This window comes from Triticum aestivum, chromosome 7B, assembly GCF_018294505.1.
Source record: "Triticum aestivum cultivar Chinese Spring chromosome 7B, IWGSC CS RefSeq v2.1, whole genome shotgun sequence".
NCBI classification, from domain to species: Eukaryota; Viridiplantae; Streptophyta; class Magnoliopsida; order Poales; family Poaceae; genus Triticum; species Triticum aestivum.
The window spans coordinates 759,781,601-759,806,817 of NC_057813.1; the positions used below are offsets into that span (position 1 = coordinate 759,781,601).

The following is a 25,217-nucleotide window of genomic DNA, read 5'->3' on the forward strand; positions in this document are numbered from 1 at the left end:
AAGGAAAAGTCTGTTTGGGATCAGACCCATTTTCTTGCTTACTCTGTTTTTCCTTCTTCCTCTGTTCCTGTTTTGGAAGAAAACAGATGAAACATGCCAAAGTATTGTTCCCCTTCATTCTCCACCTGCACTTGTGGCGCACTCCTCTTGTACCCCTCCACCTTTTGCAACTGCTAATGGCCGCCACACACGATTTGGTGGGACAAGTACAACATACATATTCAACATACTAAAATGTATAACAACATATTATAGCAAACATTTTTGAACAAAAGCCACAATGGTCCGAGCAAGGATATAACTGCTGGGATTACCAACTTAACAAAGGTACGGCTGGGGGAAACCAGCAAAATCATCCCCAAAAACAGATGGACAAGCATGCAAGGAAGTCAATCGTCTCGCAGCAAACATACACTCATGTCTATAACTACTTACGTGATCTCTTCAACATGAGAAGGCGCTCTACAACATCTGTCATTGCTGGTCTTTCATCCACATCAAGGTTAAGGCATTCCACGGCAACCCTTGCAAGGCTACCAAGAAGCTCCAAATCTCCTGGTTCTGCAAATTCCTTGTCAAACATTCCAATTGGTATCTTCTCTGTTTTGTGAGCATCAACAAAATTCCTCACTAAGCTGTTATGGTCAGAATAAGTGGCCTTCCTCCTGCTAACAAGTTCGAAGAGTAGTACTCCAAAACTGTAGACATCACTCTTTTTCTGTCAGTAATCCAGTTTGTAGATATATTGGATCCGAAGCTACTGCCGGCTTCCCCCCCCCCCCCCCCCCCGCGCGGCTCCCGTGTCGTCCCCAGCGGGCGACCCGGGGGCGACTAGGGTTTCCCCCCGCCGCCGCCGCCCCACCGTACACCTCCTCCCCTCGCCGCCACCCGAGGGACGCCTGGCAAGCCCCGGCGGCCGCCGATGAAGGTGGCGGCGAGGCCTCTCGTCGCTGCGTCTCTGTGCGCAGGACCCCGGACTCCGGGGCGGCGGCCCCGGACGGCGAGGCGGCGCAGCCTCTGCGACAGGCGGCGTGCGCGGGATGTGACGGCCGGCGTCCCCGGCTGCTCGGGCGGCGCGGATCCGGCGGGCGGTGGTCGTGGCGCGGCCTTCCCGGCTGTGCCCGATCCAGATCTGAAGGTCGAGCTGCTTCTCCCCCTCTGCTCACTCTCCCCCTCCGGGTGTGTCCGATCTGCAGCGTTCGCTGGCAGTTCCGGTGCTGGTGGGGTGCCGGTGGCATATCTCGAGTCCGGGGGAAACCCTTGGTCGGTTCTCCGACCACGGCGGTGAGGGTGCGTGCGCGCATTGCCTTCTCTCCTTCGAGGCACCGCTGAGGTCTCCCGTATCCACCCCCGCCCCAGATCCCGGGTGAAAGCCCAAAACTCGTCTCGGGTTGGGCGGTGGCGGCGTCCTACACGTCGTTCCCTCCTTGGAGGCGCCGCCTTGGGTTGTCTGGTTCTCCGGGTGAGTGGTGCCGAGGTTGGAGAGAGCTCGTCGGCGGCGAGTCCAAGCAGAGGCTTCCCAAGCTTCGCCCTTGGGTCTTTGCAGTCTGTTCTTCATCAATCCTCCCAGTGGTTTTCCTTCTGTTCTCGGTGGCCCGGGCAGGTGGCAGCGCAGCTAATGGTGTGCCTCCGGTGTGGTGAGGACTGCGAGTTAGGCCTGCTCTGGGTTGCGACCGGCACTTGCTCTTGCTCTCGGGTGAGCGCCCAACGACCCGACGGTGCGGCGCCTTCGAGCCTAGGCGAGAGGATTGGGGTCTTCTTCGGTGTTGGTAGACAGGTTTTGGGATCCCAATCCCACGATCCGGCTGCGCGTAGTTCTTGCAGGCCTTTGGCTAACCCTTCGCTACTCTGCTCCCTTGCTCTTGGTGCCGAGGTGCAGCGGGCTTCGACATTACTTGCAGGTTTTCATGTGTATTTCTATGTGTGCAGTAGTGTGTGTTGCGTTGTAGACTGCTCTGTCAGCTCCCTTGTATCTTTCGGTCGGTCTTGCTTGGTGGCCTTGTGTAATCCTGGCCGGTTGATGGCTTTGATAATTCAAAGTCGGGCTCCCCTTGAGCCTTCGTTCCAAAAAAAAAGATATGTTGGATCCATGTAAGTCCTATCACCAATCACAGATGTAGTGTGTTCCTTATCCCTTGCAATCATCCTTGATATACCAAAGTCAGATATATTTGGTACATAATCATCATCCAAGAGTATATTTGCTGGTTTCACATGACCACGCAGAATTCTTTTGCCGGTTTTCGAATGCATGTACGCTAGACCTTCCGCTGATTCTGCGGCAATACTTAAACGTACATCAAGATCTAGAGGCACCTTGTTGTTGCTGTGAAGAGTTTCATCGAGGCTACCTTTGGAGAGGAACTCGTAGACTAGCATTGGGATATCAACTTCTAGGCAACAACCTACGAGCCTTACAATGTTGTTGTGGATGACTTGAGACTGAATAATGACTTGGTTTGCAAATTGCTCGTTATGTGCAACACTGTCAGTAACGGGCTTCTTTAGTGTTGGTTATCAAGATCTTGTAAACTTCACCAAAGCAGCCTTTTCCTATAAAATTGGCACACTTCAAAATTGGCTTGAGCTCCTCCGTTCTGTAAATCTTTATATTGTTTGCCTTTTGTAGTGCAGGGCCTCCATTTTTCAGATAAAGTTGTTTCATCTTCCTCTTTTGTCTATGGAGAAGGAGAAAGAACACCACAAGTGTTATGACAAAAAGACCACCTATTGCACCTACATAAAACAAATTGCGTTACGCTTATCTCAAAAATTGGACGTCGATTTATATTACATCGCATAAAGCAGTAACTAGATAAATTGGCATATGTTGTGACCAAACTAGAGCAGATATATTATGCATTTGGCAGTTCACCATTAAATTTCTGAAGGTATAATAGGAGTGTGGATGGGGTGCTGCATATGTTACCTACGGCCACCTTTGCTGGCAGAGGAAACATTTCCGAGCAGTGCCCCTCTGTGGCATTTCCTTTTGTTCCCGTAGGGCAGGCAAGGATACAATTCCGGCATCTCACATTCATCAATGTCTACAAACAAATTAACCAGACATGCATGCATATACGTACGGTTAATATCAATACAGACATGCGGGTACAACTGAAAAAGGATAGATAGAAATATGTACCTTGGCAACCCGTTTGTATGTATGGATTGCCTTGGTACCCTTGCGAGCACCTGCACAAGTACCCTGGAGTGTCATGGTAGAAGGGTACTTGGACGCACATGGTATTATCATTGGCACATGCGTACCCATCATGTGCCTGTTGGCCGGGCCGAGGACAGGAATGGTTCACCATGACAAAGTCTACCACGATGGGCACCCCTCTGGCATCGTTCTTCCGCAAGAAAACATCACCGTCAAGGTCCAGCGATGTGAAGTTGTACCAGGACTTGTCCACAAGCATGGAGTAGGCGCAACCGTTGTGGTAGCCGTAGCTCTTCATGGTCACTATGTTGTTGGAGGTTTGCGGCAGTAGGGTGGCCTGGCAACAACCGCGGCCCGAGCAGCACGTCCCATTGACATGGTCGGCAAAGGACTCGACTGTAACATCGCAAGAGGGCCCGAATTCCTGCACTGCCCTGACAGGGTCCTTCCCTATGCCCATCAACACAGTGCTTTCCTCCGAGAGGAGGAACGGGGATCGGTACGGGAAGGATATGTCAATGTAGTTCCTAGACGAGTTGTACGTCTGGTTCAGTTTGCAGTTGTAGCAGAACGGGGCGTGCACCTGCAGTTTCCCCTCTGCGACCGACACGCTGGTGAGCTCCACTGGCGACAAGGAATCCTCGGTCAAGATAAATGGCTTACTTGGGTCATGATTGCAGTTCCTAGACGATTTGGAAGCCTGCGAGGAAGCATCCATCCTTGGTGCCGAAGGGGTATGGGATGTTCACGTTGCCGCACTTGTCGGGGCAACCCAGAAGTGTCACCGGCGCCAGCATTGTAGGTTTTTGCTGGCTGGCCGCTGCTAGGAACAGCAGTGTCACTGACACTAGATAGAAGGAGTAGTGGGTCTTCATGCATGCTCTCTGTTGCTCTTAGCTTACCAGTATCAGGCAGCTAGCTGCATAACAAACGGAGTCATTACAAAGATTTGGTTAGTAGTGAATTTGATAATGATATACGCGGAGCTGAGCACAATCATCCGCATTGCATGGTTACTCAGGTCAGGTCGTAAAGAAGCAAGAGTAGATAATAGCCACATGCCACACCTACACATCCATTGCATGCGTGTGTCTCAACTCTCAACTGGCAAAAATTCGAAAGATGGAGAAAAAGATACAGATCTGGCCCTTTCCATACCTCCGTCGACGGCAGGGCCCTAGGATTGGGACAATGGTGTCTCTCTTACCGTGTGTCTGTGCCTGGAATGCTGGAGCTGAGCAATGCTTTTGTCAGTCATACATGTGCCCTCTTCAGTGGAGGAGCATTATCGGATGTCCCCGAAGGCACCAGTGGAGGAGCATTATTGTGGAACATAGTACTAGTATTGGAGAGCAGAGCAGAATACAGAGTATAGCATATAGTAGTAGAAATAAAATGTGACAGTTGCAGTACTAGCTTGCAGTTGATTCATCTGCATCAGAATTCAGAGGTAGTTAGTCCCATTGGTCGACCATCTGAAATCTTGAGCTGGTAAAATACTGTCATAATAAATCCCAGTCCTCAAGTTTACAAAGAACATGCTCCCAATGCACTTCATCATCGATTCTAATAGGAACATTGATGTCCTCCCCTCCCCTCCCCCTCTCGCAACCGCGCCGCCCCCGCGGGCGGCCGGCCGCGCCCCGATCTCTTCCCCCTCCAGCCCCCCCTCTCCCCTTCTCCCGGCCGCCGTCGCTGGCGCCCGCGGCCGGCCTGGCCCCTGGGTTGCTGGTGGCGGCGGCCCCCCTGCCTTTCCCCTCCCGGTGGCTCTCCGGCGCGGGGCGGAGCTGCGCCGGGGGGTGCTCCTCGGCGGCGACGGTCTTGCTGGTGGCGGGGTGCCTCGCCGCAGGGTGGGCGAGCGGCTGGACGGCGGCGGCGTCGTTGGCGGCGGGGTGGCGCTGCAGCGCGTCCTGGCGGCGGAGTTCGGCCCAGATCTAGGCCCTACGGGGCCCATCTGGTCTTGGCCGGGCCGGCGGCGGGGCGGGTCGGTGGCGTGATTCCCGAGCGGCGGGGGAGCGGCGTTGCGCGACGGGGGCTGGCGGTGCCGAAGCCAGCCTGCTGCAGGGCGGGGTTTAGCGGGCTCGTTTCGGGCCCAGCCGGGCCAGGGGTTGCCTGGTTTGCCGCGCTGCCGTGTCCGGTCGGCTACCGCGACGGTGCCGGAGGCGTGGGCTTCTCGCACGATGACGGTGGAGGTGGTTCCCTCCCGCTCGGCCTAGGTGCTGCTACTCTCGTCGTGTGGCGCTTCTCTCCGGTCTTCTCGGCCTCGTGTTGGTGCTCGTAGTGAGACGGCGTGGGTGGCGACGCAACCTCGATGGCGCATTGGGCGGTGGTTTGGTTGGTAGGCTCCGGATGGGCGGTGGTGTTTGGCGTGCGGGAGAAATCCTTGCCGGCTCGTCCGGCTCCGATGCGGTGACACCGGCGGGTGCCACCATTCCTTCTTGAAGGGTGTCGGTGGTAGCCATTCTCCATTTCCCTCCGCGTACCGGGGGAAACCCTAGGACTCGTCCGGGCAGCAGCGTCGTCGACGTCGCATACCTTCTTGGAGGTGCTGCTTGGTACGCGGCACTCGGAACCTCGGGCTGTGGTGTGTGTCTCTGGAGGGCGTAGTGGTGGCGGGCCGTCCGCGCTTAGTCGAGCTGCCGTTGTTGGCATTTGTTTCTTCTTCCTTTCTTCTTTGGGCTTGGTGTGCTGCTCGCCCCAGCATCGCATTTGTACTGTTGGTTGGTGCTTTGGAATACAAAGCGGGGGAAACCCTTTTTTGGTAAATACAACTCCACTTTCTTCCTTGGTGAATGCGGCTGTCCGCTGTTGGTTTTGTCGGCTTCAGGCTGGTTGATGCAAAAAGGAGCGAGTGACAACAACTGCTGCTGTTTCGCTACGGACCAATCAACTGAGTCTCTTCCCTCTCAACTGAATTCTCTTATAGTTTTCGCAAATAACAACACCATGAACTTGCTAGTCTGACCTCACTAGTCATGAACAACACCATGAAGTTTCCTCGCAGAATTTTTTTTCAAAAAAAACAACACAATGAACTTGCAGCAGCTACACTTGCTAGTCTCACCACTGCAGAGCGTAGAAGTCTTAGTCATGAACTTGCTAGTCTTACCTCTCTGAATTAAAAATTGATGTTGCTGATTGTTAGAGTACCAACACTTATTATCCCTCTCAATTGAATCCTGATTACTTTTGCGAAGAAAAACAACGTGATGTAGCTGATGTTAGAGTTACTAGCAAAAGGGCCCGTGCGTTGCAACGGAAGAAAAAAATACCACACACTCTTAATTTACAAAAGGTGGACTATAATCTGAGTATTTAAAGCTACGGCCCAAATAAAGATGGTCTTTGCCTACAAAAGCGCAAGTTCAAGATTCCACATGTCTTATACTTAAACACGGCTTGCATGTAGATTTAGTACGTGCAAATAAATGGGTAAGTGATCTTCAATTTCGTCTCCAATCCTGATTTTGCTGAGATGTTCATCCATAATCCGGATCAGTACCGATATGTAAGAAAGATGGATAATGCACTGTTGATTAAGATTGCACCCTAGATAGTTTTTTTTTTGAAAAATATTTAACAAGTAAAATAGCATCATATTCAGATTTTATATATTATTCTAATCAAGTTCCATATATAACATGTTAAATTCAGAGTTACTGTTAGAGGATATGAGTATACTAAAAAACTTTTGATATGTATTGTGGGTTTAGTTGCAAAAGTATCATGGGTTTCCTATAAAATAGCATGACGGAGTAAGAATAGCTATTTTTTTATTAGTAGGTATAGATATTGATGGTGGCCATTGACTTTCTGTATTCTTGCCTTTTTGGCACGAGCCGTGCTACGTGTCCGCCAGCTGATCTTTTATAAGATTGGCTCAGCGCATCTCCACCATTGCACCGTAAGTCTTGTTGCAAATTTTTTTTTTTGCAACAGTTGTTTTGTTGCAAAAAAATTCAACTGAAGTTTTGTTGCAAATTATTGTTTTTCCAACTGAGGTCTTGTTGCAACAAAATTCCGCAAGAGACCAATGTAGACCATTATAACACCGCATGTGTTTCACAAGCAAAGCCCTGCTACAGAAACGCGTTACACGAAGGATGATATGCGGGCTCTCACTAGGACGCGTGTCATGAAGGTAACATACATGGCCGTTCAGATCCGCCGGGTGATGGTAAGAAATTTCTCATCTGGCCTTCTAGTAGTAATACAAGTTGCACATTCATAACATGCTAACAAAGCTTAGGTTCCTCTCCCGACGCCGCAACTCATCTTCGATCCGATTTTTTCCTGATCCAATCTTGCACTGCCACAGCCTGCTAGCCGTCATTGTTCCCTGCTCCCTGCTGCTACATTCTATCCTGAAGAGTCAATAACACCAGTGGTGCCAGAACATGGCGTGAATGGTCATTTTGGTGCTAGAACTTGCGGCATACATTGAATTGGTGTAGAAACTTGGATCCATCGTGGAATACGGTCCAAATCGAGTTTGAATACCAAAGCAGTGCTGACTAGGCTCGCATGCATGGTGCAGGTCCCGCTGTCAGCAATTGGGGGATGTGTGGCATGTTATTTTGCCAAAAGAAACTCGGAATTTTTGCCCTCATGAAAAAGCCCCTGGGTTCCATATGTCAGTAACACACACAAATCATTATTATTAGTAGCAATATGGTCCGTGCGTTGCAACTGGAGAAAAAACTCATAATATCTAATGGCCATAATCACATTTTACTGCATCACTGAGATACAATCACTCTCAATTTCGTGAAATTGTGAACATTATTTTAAACTCGTGAACATCGTTGAAATTGTAAACATTTTTGAAATCCATGATCACTTTTACAAAAAATTCAAACATTTTCAAAAAAGAATATTTTTTGAATTCATGAACATTTTATACTATTTGCGAACTTTTTTGAAATGCAAGATCATTCTTTGAATCATCGAACATTTTATGAATATATAAACTATTTTGTATGTCATGAAGAGTTTTTTAACTTTTTGTATGTTTTTCCATTCATGAACTTTTTTTGAATAGTTGAAATTCTGTTGAATTTCACTAACATTTTGTAATACACGAAATTTATTAAAAATAATCATCATTTTTTTATTTCCAAACATTTGTTATCAAAATTCGAAACATTATTTGAATAAGCAATTTTTTATAATCACGAACATTTTTGAATCCACAAACATTTTCTGCTTTATTAAACATTTTATTTCAAAATTCTCATTCTTTTAATTTTCGAAACTACTTTTGAATTCTCAAACTATTTAAAGTAGAAAAAGGAAACGGAAATAAAAATAAAAATAAAAAATAAACCAAATTAAGAAAACCGGCCACCCGGACATAGGCCGGCCCAAACTTGCGCGATGCGTTTTGTTCCAGCGCATAGAGCGCAATATAGGAGCAATTTGCAACTTTAAGGGCGATGTCCGTGACGTACCGCAAGGGCAATTCCGTGACATAGGACGGCCCAAACATTTTATCAGTTATAAGTGGCTTTGATGGGTTATATTTTGCAACTTTAAGTGCAATTTTCGTGACGTACCGTATTAAGCAATAACCCCCTTTATAAAAGTTTCACATGACTTTGCCTCTGGAGTCAACTTCTAATGTAAAATTTAAAGAGAAATTATCCACACGCATCTCCTTAAAGAAGAACTCATCAGTGATGGAAGTGAGAATGCTACAGTGAAAGTAGAGGTTTCTCATCAAGCCTTAAGTCCCACTACCATGATAACCCCAATCGTTTGATTTCATTCTCGTCAAGCATTAAATCAATTGTTATTTTCTCTTGGCAAATCAACATGCGCCAATATAACAAGCACGAGTTGTGTTTGCTTCAATCGCTCTATACCATTTGAAGGGAAACTGATCCGAGAGAAGAGAAAAGAGCTGGTTTGTTTCACCTTATCTATTCATCATACTAATAAGCAAGGTGATATTCTTAGTTTGGTCCGCTTAGGTAATTTTATTAGTTTTGAACACCTCATCCTACATTACACTCCTCGTGTGCTATGTTATGTACATATCCTGACAAACACCGCCGAGCCATGCTGAGTTATCATGGCCCAGCCGAATGGAGCGACGATCCTTGTAACCGGGTGACGTATCAGAGTTAGAGCATCTCCACTCGCGCACCCAACAACCCCCCCTAGGGCGACTTTTTTAGCGTCGACGCCGAAAAAATCGCCCAGTCGATACCAGGACGCCGAAATCCGCCGGCTCGGCCCGTTTTTTAGCCTGGCGATCCTAGGCCGAACCCAGCGCACTTGGGGGGGGGGGGGTCTGGGGGCTCCAGCGGAAGGGAAAAACGCGTCTGGGCCAGTCCTGTCAGGAGAAAATGCATCTTCTACGTCTAGATTCGCCCCCACCCCCGTGCAGACGAGCTCCCGCCGCCTTGCCGATCCCGGCACCGCCCCCCCCCCCCCCCCCACCTCCCCACCACCGCTAGATAGGTCATTCGCCCGCCGAAAGAACAAAGGCATCCTCCACCCCCGTCCCTGGGCGAGGTTTCCGGCGCTCCTGCCGCGCAGGGTGGGACACCTGCAGCTGCGCGCCTACCACGCCCGCCAGGTGTTCGGCGATTTGTTTTCTCGGTGATGGACTCGGACAACAAGGAGGCACTCGTGGCGCTATTGGAGGAGGAAGCCAAAGCTGATGCCCAAGACGAAGAGCATCTCATTGTCCTCGCCGCCCTGGCCAGCCTGCTCGCGAGCAACGCAAAGCCTTGGCGAGGTGGCTCAGCACCGGGCCGGATGAAGTCAAAGAACCGGCATCAACGGGAAGGCTATTGCTTGCTCTACTCCTCCTACTTCGCGGACGCTCCACTGCACGGCGACAAAGTATTTCGGCGCCGTTATCATATGAGTCGAAAGCTCTCCCTCAGGATTGTGAATTCCATCAGGGAGTTCGACAGCTACTTCAAATGCAAGAAGGATTGCACTAGCACACTTGAATTCACCTCACTCCAGAAGTCCACAGACAACTATGAGGATGCTTGCATATAGAGCTCCCAGTGATTCACTAGACGATTATGGGCTCATGGTCGAGTCCACGACCATTAAGTGTTTCTACAATTTCTGCACAGGAGTGGTTGCAGTGTTTGGATCGCAATACTTGCCATCACCCAATGCTTAAGACACTGCTCGGATCCGAGCACAGAATGCAGCAAATGGATTTCTAAGGATGCTTGGAAGCATCGACTACATGCATTGGAAATCAGAAAGCTGTCAATTTGCTTGGCAGGGGATGTACAAAGGCGCCAATGGTGGTTGCAGTGTGGTACTTGAGGTAGTGGCCACACACGACCTCTGGATTTGACACTCCTTCTTTGGTATGCCAGGAACTCACAATGAAGTACTTCGGTGCTCCCCTGTCTTTGCCAAGCTTGTTGAAGGTCATGCTCCTCTGGTGAACTTCGAGGTCAATGGGCGGCACTACAACAAGGGATACTATCTAGCAGATGGCATCTATCCGAGATGGTCCACATTTGTGAAGACTATCTCAAACCCGATGCCAGAAGGCAAGAACTCCCACTTTGGAAAGGGTCAGGAGGCTTGCATGAAGGATGTCGAGCAGGCATTTCATGTGCTCCAATCTTGATTTGGTGTTGTCCGGTACTCCGCTTAGACCTGGTCGAAAGATCAAATGTGGGAGATCATGACTTGCTCTGTCATCTTGCGCAACATGATCATTGAAAGCGAGTAGGAAGAGCCAGTTTTTGACACTGAACCATATTACAGGCAGGGTCCTCTAGCCCAAGTTGATCACCAGCTACCGGCAACCTGGACTACCTTCCTCAATATGCGTCAAGAGATCTGAGACCCACTGGTGCATCAACAACTGCAGCAGGATCTGGTGGGACACCTATGGAGGCTGAAGGGCAATGCCTAGCTCAACGTGTGATGAAATATGAGTTTTTATATGTTGAATTATTTGATTTCTATTGATTTTCTGTAATGAACTATGTGATAAAAATAGCTTTATGTTGAATTTGGGCCGAAGTACGCCGAATACGGGCCAAAATAGGTCAATTTGCACCGGTAGTGGGCCAATTTGCGCCTAAAATGGGCTGAAAATGGGCCAGTTTGCGTCGAACATGGGCCGAAATCGGCGCCTGGGGGCAACCTGGGGGCGGCGGCTGGGAACCAGATCGCCCCCAAGCCGATGTTTCGGCCAACGCGCCCATAGGGAGGCGCTATTTCTGGCCCCTTGGGGTGCCGAACGATTGGAGATGCTCTTAGAGGGGTTCCGCGGACAAAGCAGGGCGTCGACTCTACAACACTCGTCATCGACCGTGGCGATAGATGGTCGACAACGACATCTCTCTCGCAAATGAAGGCCACCCGAGCATGACCCCGGAGCCCTGCATGCCTCTTGGACCAAGAGCACTTCGTTGGAGTCTTCTGGCTCGGAGGCACCTCGCCTCGGCCCAGTGAAAGATCGTGGATGTCGCCTGAAGGGGGGTGAATAGGCGCTTTAAAATAATTATGGTTTAGGCTTGAACAAATGCGGAAAAAAATTAGTGTTTAATTGTCAAGCATAAAATCTAAAACAACTAGGCTCACCTACATGCAGAAACAACTTATTGTAAAAATATAAACAACTAAGTGATAATAAGATATATAACAAGGAACAATATGGATAAGAAAGGCACGCGAAGACGACGATGTATGCCGGAGTTCACACCCTTGCGGATGGTAATTTCCGTTTGAAGCGGTGTGGAGGCACAATGCTCCCCAAGAAACCACTAGGGACACTGTAATCTCCTCGATCACGCACTTGCACAATGCAAGATGTCGTGATTCCACTAAGGGACCCTTGAGGGCGGCCACCAAATTCGTACAAATGGCAGCCCTTGGGGGCGGTCACCGAACACATACACTTTGGAGGAAAAAGGGAGAAAGCATGAAGAGGAGAACACAAAGAACTCTAGGATCTAGATCAAAAGGTGTCCTCTCACATAGAGGAGAAAGTGGTTGGAGGAAATGTAGATCTAGATCTCCTCTCTCTTTTCCCTCAAGAATTAGTAAGAATCATTGGAGGGATTGAGAGATAGCAAGCTCGAAGAAGGTCAAGAATGGGGGAAGAACACGAGCTAGAAGGATAAAATCCATTGGGGAAGAAGATCCCCTTTTATTGGACGTCCCGAATCCAACCGTTATGTGTCCAGCCGGCACACAAGTGGTACTACCGCTGCATGGAGCGATACTACTGCTCGTACGGTAGCAACAGGAAAATAGAGCAACTGTGAGGAACGTCAGGGGCGGTAGTGCTGCCAAAAGGTACTACGGCTCATCCCAACGGTACTGCCGCGAGAGAAGCAGAACGTAGGAGTGGAGGAGGCAGGGCAGAGCAGAGCGCGACGAGAGTACAACAGTAGCGATACTACCGCCCGGCCGGGGCGGTACTATCGCTTATAATCGATACTGCCGCACTTCACCGCCGCCCTACTACTGTTGAACCCAACACGAAAAAAGAACCCCGAGAAAGCAACGATAGTAGCCGCGGAACTGGACATCAGAAGTACGGCCCACAAACCGCCCGACAGGGATGGTACAACCGCTAATAAGTGGTACTACCGCAGCCCAGAGCGGTACTACTGCAGGGGTGCATCAAGCGAACCCCAAGCAAAACAGATGCAACAAGAAACCAGAATAACAATTTATAATTTAATCATATGTATAAATTTTAAATTAATACGTGATTATTTATAATGCAATGTAATTTACTTATTTTTATATTACTTATAATACAGGACTATAATTTACATATTTATATATATTCTACAAATTTATAAGAAACAGTGCAAAATGGAATTTATTTGTATTTGAAGTATAAAAACATTTGTATACTTCATATATATTATTTTCAATATATGCATATTTTTAAAATAATGTGACTCCAGGCAAGTGGCCAAAAAAGTTGTTTTGGCATCGACCCATGGTAAATAATTAAGTAGTACTAGCTAGCTACCATCTCTTTAATTCTTGTTTCAATATCATTAATTAATTATCATGCTTGATTAATCATTATCTGATTCAATTCCATTCTCGTAAAGGCCCTGAAGCAGGCGCCGGGGAATAATCTGTGTGCATTCTACGTTTGCGAGAACATTCGCATGATGACGTGCGAAAGGAGCAGATCTGATAGACAGGACTGGGTACGTTTGTCAGAACACTATTCACACCATTATCGATATCTAGTCACACAACTAACAAACATGCATATTGATCTCCTTCTTAACAGTTCAGATCGGTGCGGGATAAGCTCCTACCATCGGACCGTATACTAGCACTTCAAGAGGAAATAGCCGGATTTTTGCTCGACCAGGTCATAGATCCCAAAGTAGAATACTATTACCCGCTACCGCCCCCATTAACCACTTGTCATCGTGCTCCGGAGGCACCAAAGGCGACATATGTAGGAGAAATTGTATATGTATATATATGTGTATGTGTGAATAATTAATCGTGTTGGTTTGTGAGACATTCGATATTAGCAGAATAACTATTCTGCATACCACTTCGGCACTGCACGCTCAACAGAAGCGCACTGCATCATTTTGACGATGAGCACTGCAATACAGACTAGTGAACTTCTCGTCGGAAAAAACTGCACGCGTTATTTTTTTGGTACTGTTTTTGCTCTAATTTTTTAACCGTTTATCGGAATGAGGCGTGTAATATACCATTGAAAAGCTATGGATTAGACGCAACTTCGACATGTTGAACACTTTTCGAGATTCCACACGGTTTAAGGTCAGTTCTGGAAATAGTGCGGCGGATGACGAGTGGCAGCGAGCGTTTTTTCGCGCTTTTTTCTAAACCACTTGTCGGAATGAAGCAAATGATACGCTGTTGGATAGATATCGTCGAGGCGCATCTTTCTTATATATAAATCTTTCTCTAATTCATTACGGTTTAAGAGCAGTTCAAATTTACTAAATCGCGGAACTCTGTTTTTTAAATTTTTTGAAATTTTCGGTACTGTTTTCGCTCCAGTTTTTGAACCGTTTGTCGAAATGAGGCGTGTGATATGCCGTTGGAAAGCTACGAACGAGGCGCAACTTTCATATGTTGAAATTGTTTTGAAATTTCTTACGGTTTTAAGTTAATTTTGAAAATCGTGCGGCGGATGACGAGTGGCACCGGACGTTTTTTCGTCATTTTTTTCAAACCGCTAGGTGGAATGTTGCAAATGATACATTGTCGGAAAGATATCAACGAGGCGCAACTTTTTCATGTAAAGCACGCTCTTTAATTCCTTACTGTTTAAGAGCAATTTTAAAATTACTAAAATGCGGATACTTTGTTTTTCGCAACACCAAAACCGACGTGTGTATTGCATCAGATAGAAGAACGCACTGCTTCGGACAGAAAATCACACTGCATTAGACAGTTAAGCGAACTTCATGATTTGTCTTATCGGGCGTAAATTTTCTCAGATGAGCTTTTTTGTGAGTTTTTGTTGTCATTTTTTTATGAACAACAAAAGAACGCACTGCTTCTGACTGAAAGCCGCACTGCATCAGATAGTCAAGCGAACTTCATTTTTTGTCTTATCTGGTGTAAATTTTCTCAGATGAGCTTTTTGTGAGTGTTTATTGTCATTTTTTATGAAATACAGAAGAACGCACTGCTTCGGATGAAAAACCGCACTGTATCAGAGAGTCAAGCAAACTTCATGATTTTTTTTGTCGGGCGTAAAATTTTCTCAGATGAGCTTTTGTGAGTTTTTGTTGTTATTTTTTATGAACGATGAAAGAACGCACTGCTTCGGACAAAAAACCGCACTGCATCAGACGTGAAGTTCATAATTTCTTTTTCTTGGACGTAAATTTTCTCAAATGAGTTTTTATTTTCTTCACTCTGTTTTTCACTACACCAAAATCGACGACGCGCACTTCATCGGACAGAAAACTGCACCGCTTCAGTCTGAATACCGCACTGCAATGCCGTCAAAAGGGGACTGCATGCATTTTGTATAACTATCTTTTTAACACAAGAGGAGGGCTTTTTCTAACACTATTTTTGTAATCAATAAGTATTTGGACTGCATCATATAAAAAGTATTACAAAGTGAGCTCCAATTTTTATAGCGTGAATGACAGAGGGGCCGTGGCGCTCCTGGATGAACCGCTCGAAGCCGTGGGGCGCATTGCTTTCTCCAACAATTACAAAATAAACTTTGCAAATTTTACATAGCAAGCCATCAAACAAAATTAAAAGAAGAAAGGCTCCGCGAACAGCACAAAGCACAGAGCCACGGTTGCCGAACTGCAGCACCCGCGAGGCTAAACCGCACACATGGCTTGAACGCACTGCACCTCCATAGACAGTCGAAGAGGACCAAATCACGCAACAGAGATGACCAACGCTGCTGGGGGATGCAGAACTTCACGATGGCCATGTTTCAGAGTGAGGCGGAAGGGGAATAGCACTGCAGTGCGAATCCGACCACAAGCCTCCTGAAAAAATATCAAACATCACCGCCCAGCCACCACCGGAATCGGCGGAGTCGACGGGGGGCGGGGTAGGCGGGGCTCCGTGGCCGAGGCTCGTCGGATCCAGCCGCGGGCTCGCAGATCTGGCACGGCAGATCCAGGGCGGGAGGTCGTGGTCGTCACCGTTTGACCTGGTGTGTAGCGGGGGAGGCATGGCCAACGTGGTTGCCGGCGGGAAGGAAGGTGCCCAGTCACCAGAATGTTGGGCGCGGCGGCGCATTAGCAGGTGGGGATGAATGGCAGAGGTCGGGGGTGCCGCCATGGGAGTGGGTGGTCTCTACGGGGGGAGGTTGAAGTTGACCCCCGTGCCGCTGGGGCGGCGTATCCGGCCGCCGTGGAGCAACGCCCGCACCCGGGGTGGTGGCGAGGTCAGGTACGCGCGTGGCGCCGCGGGCGCTCCCCTGGTGACGCACGACTGGGTGCGTGGCGGTGCCTAGGAAGAGGCCACGGCGACGGGGACGAAGAAGGTGGCGCCGGGAAGGAGGGCACGAGGCCAGGGAGGAGGCCACGACGCCAGGGAGGAGGCCTCGGGTTCGGGGACATGGGCGCGGCGCCAGAGAGGAGCAGCGAGGCCGGGGACGAGGCGGCGGCGCCGGGAGGAGGCCGCGCGGCCGGAGCAGAAGGTGGATCGGGGGGAGGTGCGGCGAAAGAGGGAGGTGGGCACTGGTGGGAGGAATCGAGGGAGGTAGGAGATGGAGGTGGGATGCATGGGGGGTGCGATGGTGTTTTTTGGGGGTGGGTTTGGTGCACTAGTAGAAAAGGGGGCAATGGTCCAGGCCGGTCCAGCCCATTAGTCCCGGTTCAATCCAGAACCGGGACCAATGGGAGCATTTGACCCGGTTCGTGAGCCCCGGGGGCCGGCCGGGCCACGTGGGCCATTGGTCCCAGTTCGTCTGGACCTTTTGGTCCCGGTTGGTGGGGCGAACCGGGACCAATGGGCCGCACTCCTGGCCCACCACCATTGGTCCCGATTGGTGGCATGAACCGGGACCAAAGGCAACCCTTTAGGCCCAGTTCATGCGACCAACCGGGACCAATGGTGGTGCCTATATATACCCCCCCCCCCGCCGCGCAAGAGCAGAGCACACTGCTCTGTTTCTTTTGGCCGAGGGGGAGAGGGCTTGGTGGTGCTCTAGCTCACCTCCTATGCACACAAGGTGTTCGATGGAATGCCCGAGCCACACTACTTAAGGTTTCTCCTCTCCAAGCTCGACCGCAAAGCTCCATTTTCCTCAATATTTGTCTAGGTTTAGCGGTTCGTCACGCCCCGTCCCCGTCTTCAACGTCATCGATAACCCGCACCGATCTCATCGCCGGCACCACCGTGGTGAGCCTCTTGTTCTTATCTTCTTTCTGAAAGGAAAAATATTCTTATTTGTATGTTTAGATAGATACTTGTATAATTTTCTTACTTTTATTATTGCATCTTATATAGTGCGATGGTTTTGGTATCCGCCCCCGTCGGCCCTCGTCCTGTCTATGATTCGGATGTGGTATATATTATCTTTTCATAACTTTTGGTTCATTTATTGTTTATGACAATTATGCCGACCAACGTGACATAGATTTTATTCATCTAGGAGGTTGTTGAACCGGAAATTCCAACCGACCCTATTGTCGAGAGGTTAAATTTAGTTGAAGAAGAAAACAATTTGTTAAAGGAAAAAATTAGAAAAATTGAGGAGGAGAAGATGATATTGGAGTTGCATGTTGCGGATGTCGTCGATGATCATAAGATCAAGATGGATGCAATGCGCTTGAAGATTAGAAAGATTAGAAAATATGCCATTCATACCGAGGCTTGGTATCATTATGCCGTTGGATCAGTTGTTACATTGATTGCGATTATGATTGCATTTGTTTTCGCATTGAAATGTTTTACATAGTTTCAGTGTATGGTTTAATTAATTTAGATGATCTGCAGAGCTTTATGTTGTTAGATGAGAACTATGTATGTACTTTGGTTTTAATGTGATGATGAACTTCTATTAATTTGGTCACTTAATTATCTATTCATGATGTTCTATAATAATTTTTGACACACTTAATTATATATAATGCACACAGATGAAGCGGCAATGGATGTACGGTTCAAGACACACCTCCGAGTACATTAAGGGCGTGCATATTTTTCTCGAAGTGGCTGAGGCAAACAAGCAGTATGGTTTTATGTGTTGTCCATGCCCTATATGTGGGAATACGAAGTCTTACTCTGACCGGAAAATCCTCCACACCCACCTGCTTTACAAGGGTTTCATGCCACACTATAATGTTTGGACGAGGCATGGAGAAATAGGGGTTATGATGGAAGACGACGAAGAAGAAGAGTACGATGACAACTATGTGCCCCCTGAATACGGTGATGCTCCTGAAGATCAAGAGGAACCAGACGATGTGCATGATGATGCTGCAACAGGCGAAGCTGCTGAAGATCAAGAGGAACCAGACGATGTGCCCGATGATGATGATCTCCGCCGGGTCATTGTCGATGCAAGGACGCAATGCAAAAGTCAAAAGGAGAAGCTGAAGTTCGATCGCATGCTAGAGGACCACAAAAAAGGGTTGTACCCCAACTGCGAAGATGGCAACACAAAGCTCGGTACCGTATTGGAATTGCTGCAGTGGAAGGCAGAGAATGCTGTGTCTGACAAAGGATTTGAGAAGCTACTTAAAATATTGAAGAAGAAGCTTCCAAAGGATAACGAATTGCCCGACAGTACATACGCAGCAAAGAAGGCCGTATGCCCTCTAGGATTGGAGGTGCAGAAGATACATGCATGCCCTAATGACTGCATCCTCTACCGTGGTGCGTACAAGGATCTGAACGCATGCCCGGTATGCGGTGCATTACGGTATAAGATCAGACGAGATGACCCTGGTGATGTTGACGGCGAGCCCCCCAGGAAGAGGGTTCCTGCGAAGGTGATGTGGTATGCTCCTATAATACCACGGTTGAAACGTCTGTTCAGAAACGGAGAGCATGCCAAGTTGATGCGATGGCACATTGAGGACCGTAAGAAAGACGGGAAGTTGAGAGCACCCGCTGACGGGTCGCAGTGGAGAAAAATCGAGAGAAAGTACTGGGATGAGTTTGCAAGTGAGCCAAGGAACGTATGGTTTGCTTTAAGCGCGGATGGCATTAATCCTTTCGGGGAGCAGAGAAGCAATCACAGCACCTGGCCCGTGACTCTATGTATGTATAACCTTCCTCCTTGGATGTGCATGAAGCGGAAGTTCATTATGATGCCAGTTCTCATCCGAGGCCCTAAGCAACCCGGCAATGACATTGATGTGTACCTAAGGCCATCAGTTGAAGAACTTTTACAGCTGTGAAATGGAAACGGTGTACGTACGTGGGATGAGCACAAACAGGAGGAATTTAACCTAAAGGCGTTGCTGTTCGTGACCATCAGCGATTGGCCCGCTCTCAGTAACCTTTCAGGACAGACAAACCAGGGATACCACGCATGCACGCACTGTTTACTTGACATCGATAGTATATACCTGGCAAGCTGCAGGAAGAATGTGTACCTGGGCCATCGTCGATTTCTTCCGACCAACCATCAATGTCGAAAGAAAGGCAAGCATTTCAAAGGCGAGGCAGATCACCGGAAGAAGCCCGCCATGGGTACCGGTGATCACGTACTTGCTATGGTCAATGATTTACACGTAATCTTTGGAAAGGGTCCCGGCGGACTAGCTGTTCCGAGTGACGCTGGGGGACACGCACCCATGTGGAAGAAGAAATCTATATTTTGGGACCTACCCTACTGGAAAGACCTAGAGGTCCGCTCTTCGATCGACGTGATGCACGTGACGAAGAACCTTTGCGTGAACCTGCTAGGCTTCTTGGGCGTGTATGGGAAGACAAAAGATACAGCTGAGGCACGGGAGGACCTGCAACATTTGCACGAAAAAGACGGCATGCCTCCAAAGCAGTATGAAGGTCCTGCCAGCTATGCTCTTACCAAAGAAGAGAAGGAAATCTTCTTTGAATGCCTGCTTAGTATGAAGGTCCCGACTGGCTTCTCGTCGAATATAAAAGGAATAATAAACATGTCAGAGAAAAATTTTCAGAACCTAAAGTCTCATGACTGCCACATGATTATGACGCAACTGCTTCCGGTTGCATTGAGGGGGCTTCTACCGGAGAACGTCCGATTAGCCATTGTGAAGCTCTGTGCATTCCTTAATGCAATATCTCAGAAGGTGATCGATCCAGAAATCATACCAAGGCTAAGGAGTGATGTGGTGCAATGTCTTGTCAGTTTCGAGCTGGTGTTCCCACCATCCTTCTTCAATATCATGACGCACGTCCTAGTTCATCTAGTTGACGAGATTGTCATTCTGTGCCCCGTATTTCTACACAATATGTACCCCTTTGATAGGTTCATGGGAGTCCTAAAGAAATATGTTCGTAACCGCGCTAGGCCAGAAGGAAGCATCTCCATGGGCCATCAAACAGAGGATGTCATCGGGTTTTTTGTTGACTTCATTCCTGGCCTTAAGAAGATAGGTCTCCCTAAATCGCGGTATGAGGGGAGACTGACTGGAAAAGGCACGCTTGGAAAGGACTCAATAATATGCAGGGACGGATATTCTTGGTCTCAAGCCCACTACACAGTTCTACAGAACTCTACCTTGGTGACCCCATATGTCGATGAACACAAGAACAGTCTGCGCTCCAAACACCCGGAGCAGTGCGACGACTGGATTACATGTGAACACATCAGGACATTCAGCAGTTGGTTGGAAGCACGTATCAGAGGTGACAACACTGTTTGTGATGAGCTTTACTTGTTATACAGGGCACCATCTTTGACTGTATTGATTTGGAAAGGATAAGAGATAAATGGGAATACATTTTACACGATTGACCAAGATCAAAAGAGCACCAACCAAAACAGCGGTGTCTGCTTTGATGCAACAACCGAGAGGGGAAAGGACACATATTATGGTTACATAGTGGACATATGGGAACTTGACTATGGACATGATTTTAAGGTCCCTTTGTTTAAGTGCAAATGGGTCAATCTGTCAGGAGGCGGGGTACAAGTAGACCCACGGTAAGGAATACAACAGTGTATCTGAAAAATCTTGGGTACACTGACGAACCGTTCGTCCTAGCCAATGATGTGGCACAGGTTATCTATGTGAAGGACATGTCTACCAGAGTGAGAAAGAGAAAAGATAAGGAAGCGAATACATCATACGATGAGCCAAAGCGCCACATAGTTCTTTCAGGAAAAAGGGACATCGTGGGAGTGGAGGACAAGACAGACATGTCTGAAGATTATGAAAAGTTTCATGAAATTCCTCGATTTAAAGTCAAGGCTGACCCCAGCATCCTGATAAACGATGAAGATTATCCATTGTCACGGCGCAATAAGCAAATAACACAAGCGAAGAAAAAGTGAACACTTTCTCCCGCAACTATTATGATGATACCATGCCAACTTTGTAACTGACGAGTATGATATCATTGTCCGTTTTGTACATGCACATGCTATGTGTGGGTCAATTTATGATACCATGCCAACTTTCAACTTTTTCAGAGTTCATTTGAAATGCTTTAATGTCTTATGGTTTGGCCCTCGTAATAATTAAAAATAGCAACAATAAGTATTTTGTTGTAAGTAGAAACAAAATAAAATAAATAAAGCAAGAAAGAAAACAAAAAAACAAAAAAAGTGGAAATTTATAATTTTCCTAAAACTAAAAGCAAAAAGAATTAAAAAAATAAAGAAAAAAACAAAAGAAAATAAATAATGCAGAAAACAAAACAAAAAAACAACAATAAGTATTTTTTTGTAAGTAGAAACAAAATAAAATAAATAAATCAAGAAAGAAAACAAAAAAAAGTGTTTTCAAATTTGAAAAGTAATGGCACTAACAGAAAGTTTATAATTTTCCTCGAACTAAAAGCAAAAAGAATTAAAAAATAAAGCAAAAAACAAAAGAAAATAAATAATGCAGAAAACAAAACAAAAAAAGAACAATAAGTATTTTTGTTGTAAGTAGAAACAAAATAAAATAAATAAAGCAAGAAAGAAAACAAAAAAAAATTGTTTTCAAATTTGAAAAGTAATGGCACTAACAGAAAGTTTATAATTTTCCTAAAACTAAAAGCAAAAAGAATTAAAAAATAAAGCAAAAAACAAAAGAAAATAAATAATGCAGAAAACAAAAAAAATGTAAAAAAATAAAAATAGCAACAATAAGTAAAGAAAACAAAAAACAAAAAAAAGTGCCCCTACTGGGCCCCCACGGCCTGAATACGACTTGAATCCCTACTTTGGGCCAGGATTCAGGCCCGCAGAAGGCCCAGTAGGCCGATCAGGCAAAGCAGTAACAAGTAGGCCCATAAGTCTGCAGTAGAGACGATTTCAAGAGGGGTGCGGCAGTGGGGCTTATAAACCACTGCGCGCCCCTCTCAACTAGCGAGGTGGGACTAAACTTTGTCCCCGATGCGGGCAGCACAGGGGCCTTTGGTCCCAGTTGGTGGCACCAACCGGGACTAAAGGGGGGGGCATTGGTCCCGGTTGGTGCCACCAACCGGGATTAAAGGCCGCAGCTTCCCGCCCTTTGGGCTGCCGAAAAAGAGGCCTTTGGTCCCGGTTGGTGGAACCAACCGGGACTAAAGGGCGCATTAGTCCCGGTTGGTGCCACCAACCGGGACTAATGGCTGTGCTATATAAGCAGCACTTAGCAGTTTCCGGCCAAATCGCCCACTTCTCCCCCGACGCCCCCTGCTCCTCCTCGTCGCCGTCGCCGCCCGACGCCCCTGCTCCACCTTGCCGTCGCCGCCGCCGCCGACGCCGTCAGGCTGCTCGCCTTCGCCCTTGCCGCCGCCCCCTGTGAGCATAGTCTGCTCCCGCGCCCCTCCTGTCCCACACCCCTGCGCGGCCACCGCGCCGCCGCCCCTGCGCGGTCGGCGCGCGCCGCCCTGTCCTGCGCGGCCGCCACGCCGCCGCCCCTGCCCTGCGCGGCCACCACGCGCCGCCCCTGCCCTGCGCGGCCGGTGCGCCACCGCCCCGCCGCCCCTGCCCAAATTTTCCTCCATAGCATTTTTTTGCATTTTTTGTGTATATGTGTTTGTATGTGTATATATGTGTACATGTTCATAGTATTTTTTTCATCAGTGTATTTTTTTGTTCATTGCATTTTTTCTATGTATAATGTATATATGTATGTGGTAGCTATGTATATATATGATGAATGGATGTGGCTATATATGTATGTATGAATATAATGTTCATAGCATTTTTTTGTTTATATATGTTTTTTCATATATGTATTAATTTTATATTTAGGTTGTTAGTAGATATCGATCGATTTTAGGTTAGTGCATTTTAGGTTAGTGTAGAGGAGAAAGTAAAATAAGGAAAAGGAAGAAAAGAGGAAGAAGGAAGAAGGAAGTAGAAGAAGAAAAAGAATGAGAGGAAAAAGGAAAATAATTAAGAAGAGGAAGAAAGGAGAAAAGGAGGAGAGGAAGAAGAGGAGAAATAAATAAGAAGATAAAAAAAGAAGAAAAAGAAGATGAGAAGAAGAAAGGAATAGAGGAGAAGAAGGAAAAATAGATTCTTCTATTTTTTCTTCTTCTCCTCTATTCCTTTCTTCTTCTCCTCTTTTTTTTCTTCTTTTACTTCTTCTTCTTCTTCCTTCTTCCTTCTTCCTCTTTTCTTCCTTTTCCTTAATTATTTTCCTTTCTCGAGGGAGAAGAAGAAAAAGAAGAGGAGAAGAAGAAAGAAAGGAAAGGAGAAAGAAGAAACTTCAACACGAGGGGGTGGTACCGATACCCCCTTCCCGATAACATTATTTTCCCATGCATATGTATGTCGCGTCGTTGTCGATATAACCCCCTCTAGATAACTTCGACATGAGGGGCGGTCGATATATATACCCCCTCTCGACCGTGATAACTTATACAACTGCAGCACCCCCCTCGGCCCTCTCGCTCGACCAAAACTCTCGAGGACACCCAAACCCTAGAGAGAAAACGATGTTGCAGGGCTCCTACCCCCTCCCGCCGCGCCCCTACTCGAAAAATTCCCTCTCTCGAGGCCACCCAAATTTATCAAGTTAAAAGAGCGTTATCGTCGAGGCCACCCCAAACCCTTGAAGCTTTGTGTCGAGGCGACCCCAAACCCTAGAGAAGCAGCGTCGAGGCCACTAACATGATTCCTTATTGTGATTAGCTAGATAGTTCTACGTTTGCCACTATGTACCATGTTTGAATAATAATTGACATGTTGTAAATATTTGCAGAAACTATGGAGCACTCCCGAGACGAAGAAACAGAAGCGATGTTGGGGGACACAATCGCAAATGGAAGTGATGATGTTGCGTCATTTCTCATCGACACCGATGGTCAGCTGGATGAAGAAGAGGCCTATGTTTATGATGGCATCGACCCATTAATGCCGGTACAAGAGGAGGACTATGTTCATGATGGCTCCGGTGACAGAATGGAGGTACAAGACGAAGGAGACCGTGCTGACTGCTCCGGTCACCGAACCGAGTCCGGCCAGGTATATATATATATTAGTTAAGCCCGTGCTGACAAGTTAATTGATGCATCCATTAATTGTTTTGGTATATGTACACATATTAATTACTGTCGTCTTTCTTCCTTATAATTTCTAGCCCTCCGGATCGAGCACAACTTCAGTAAGGAGACGAGGCCCGAAGAAAAAGTTGAGCTCGGATGAAAGGATTGAGATCATAGAAATCGCGCCCGACGGCGAACCGATTGAACTCATCCGGACAAGGAAGGCATTTTCTGCTCAGTGCGGGGTTTTTGTTAGGGATAGGATCCCGATCAGCATCCAGCAATGGTATAAGCCTGCTAAGGATGAAGACGCTGAGGTGTCTTATGTCAATGATATGCAGAAAAAAGATCTTTGGACTGAGCTGCAGGCAAATTTCACCCTACCGCCAGAGGAGGATCCGGAGAAGCCAGTTAAAGAGCAATTAATCAAGTCTTGTGCTCTTAAGAAGATGGCAGGCCTAATGAGGAGGTGGAGGAAAGAGCTGAACCAGTTTGTCAAGAAAAAAGAGGCACCAGAATTCATTGGCAAATATGAGAAGATCAAAGATCACTGGCCCGCATTTGTGGCCCACAAGACATCGGAAAAGAGTAAGAAGATGTCGGAGACAAACAAGAAAAATGATGCGAAGAAGAAGCTTCACCATCGCACGGGGTCAGGTGGCTACCTCAAAGCCTGGCCTAAGTGGTCCAAGGCTGAGCATGATCTGCTTGAAAAAGGGATCGAACCAGAGACAATGCGCTGGCCAGACCGTTGCTGGACTTGGTTCTTTGGGGATGGCGGAACCTTGGACCCTGTAATAGGGCAGTGTCAGTGGACGGACGAGCAACTGCAAACACCAGTCAAGAACCATCGACACTATATCGATGCAGCGCAGCGAGGGACGTTCCTTCCAAACAGGGAGCAGGACGAGCTCACAATGGCCCTTGGGAATCCCGAGCACCCTGGACGGACACGAGGTACGCCAGGCTCCCTTCTGTGGAAGGT

The 25,217-nt window shown here is 47.5% G+C and overlaps 1 pseudogene; it reads right to left on the minus strand.

Moving 5' to 3' along the window:
* Positions 1-310: 310 nt before the first annotated feature.
* LOC123158818 (wall-associated receptor kinase 5-like) lies at positions 311-4,706 on the minus strand (annotated as a pseudogene).
* Positions 4,707-25,217: the final 20,511 nt, after the last annotated feature.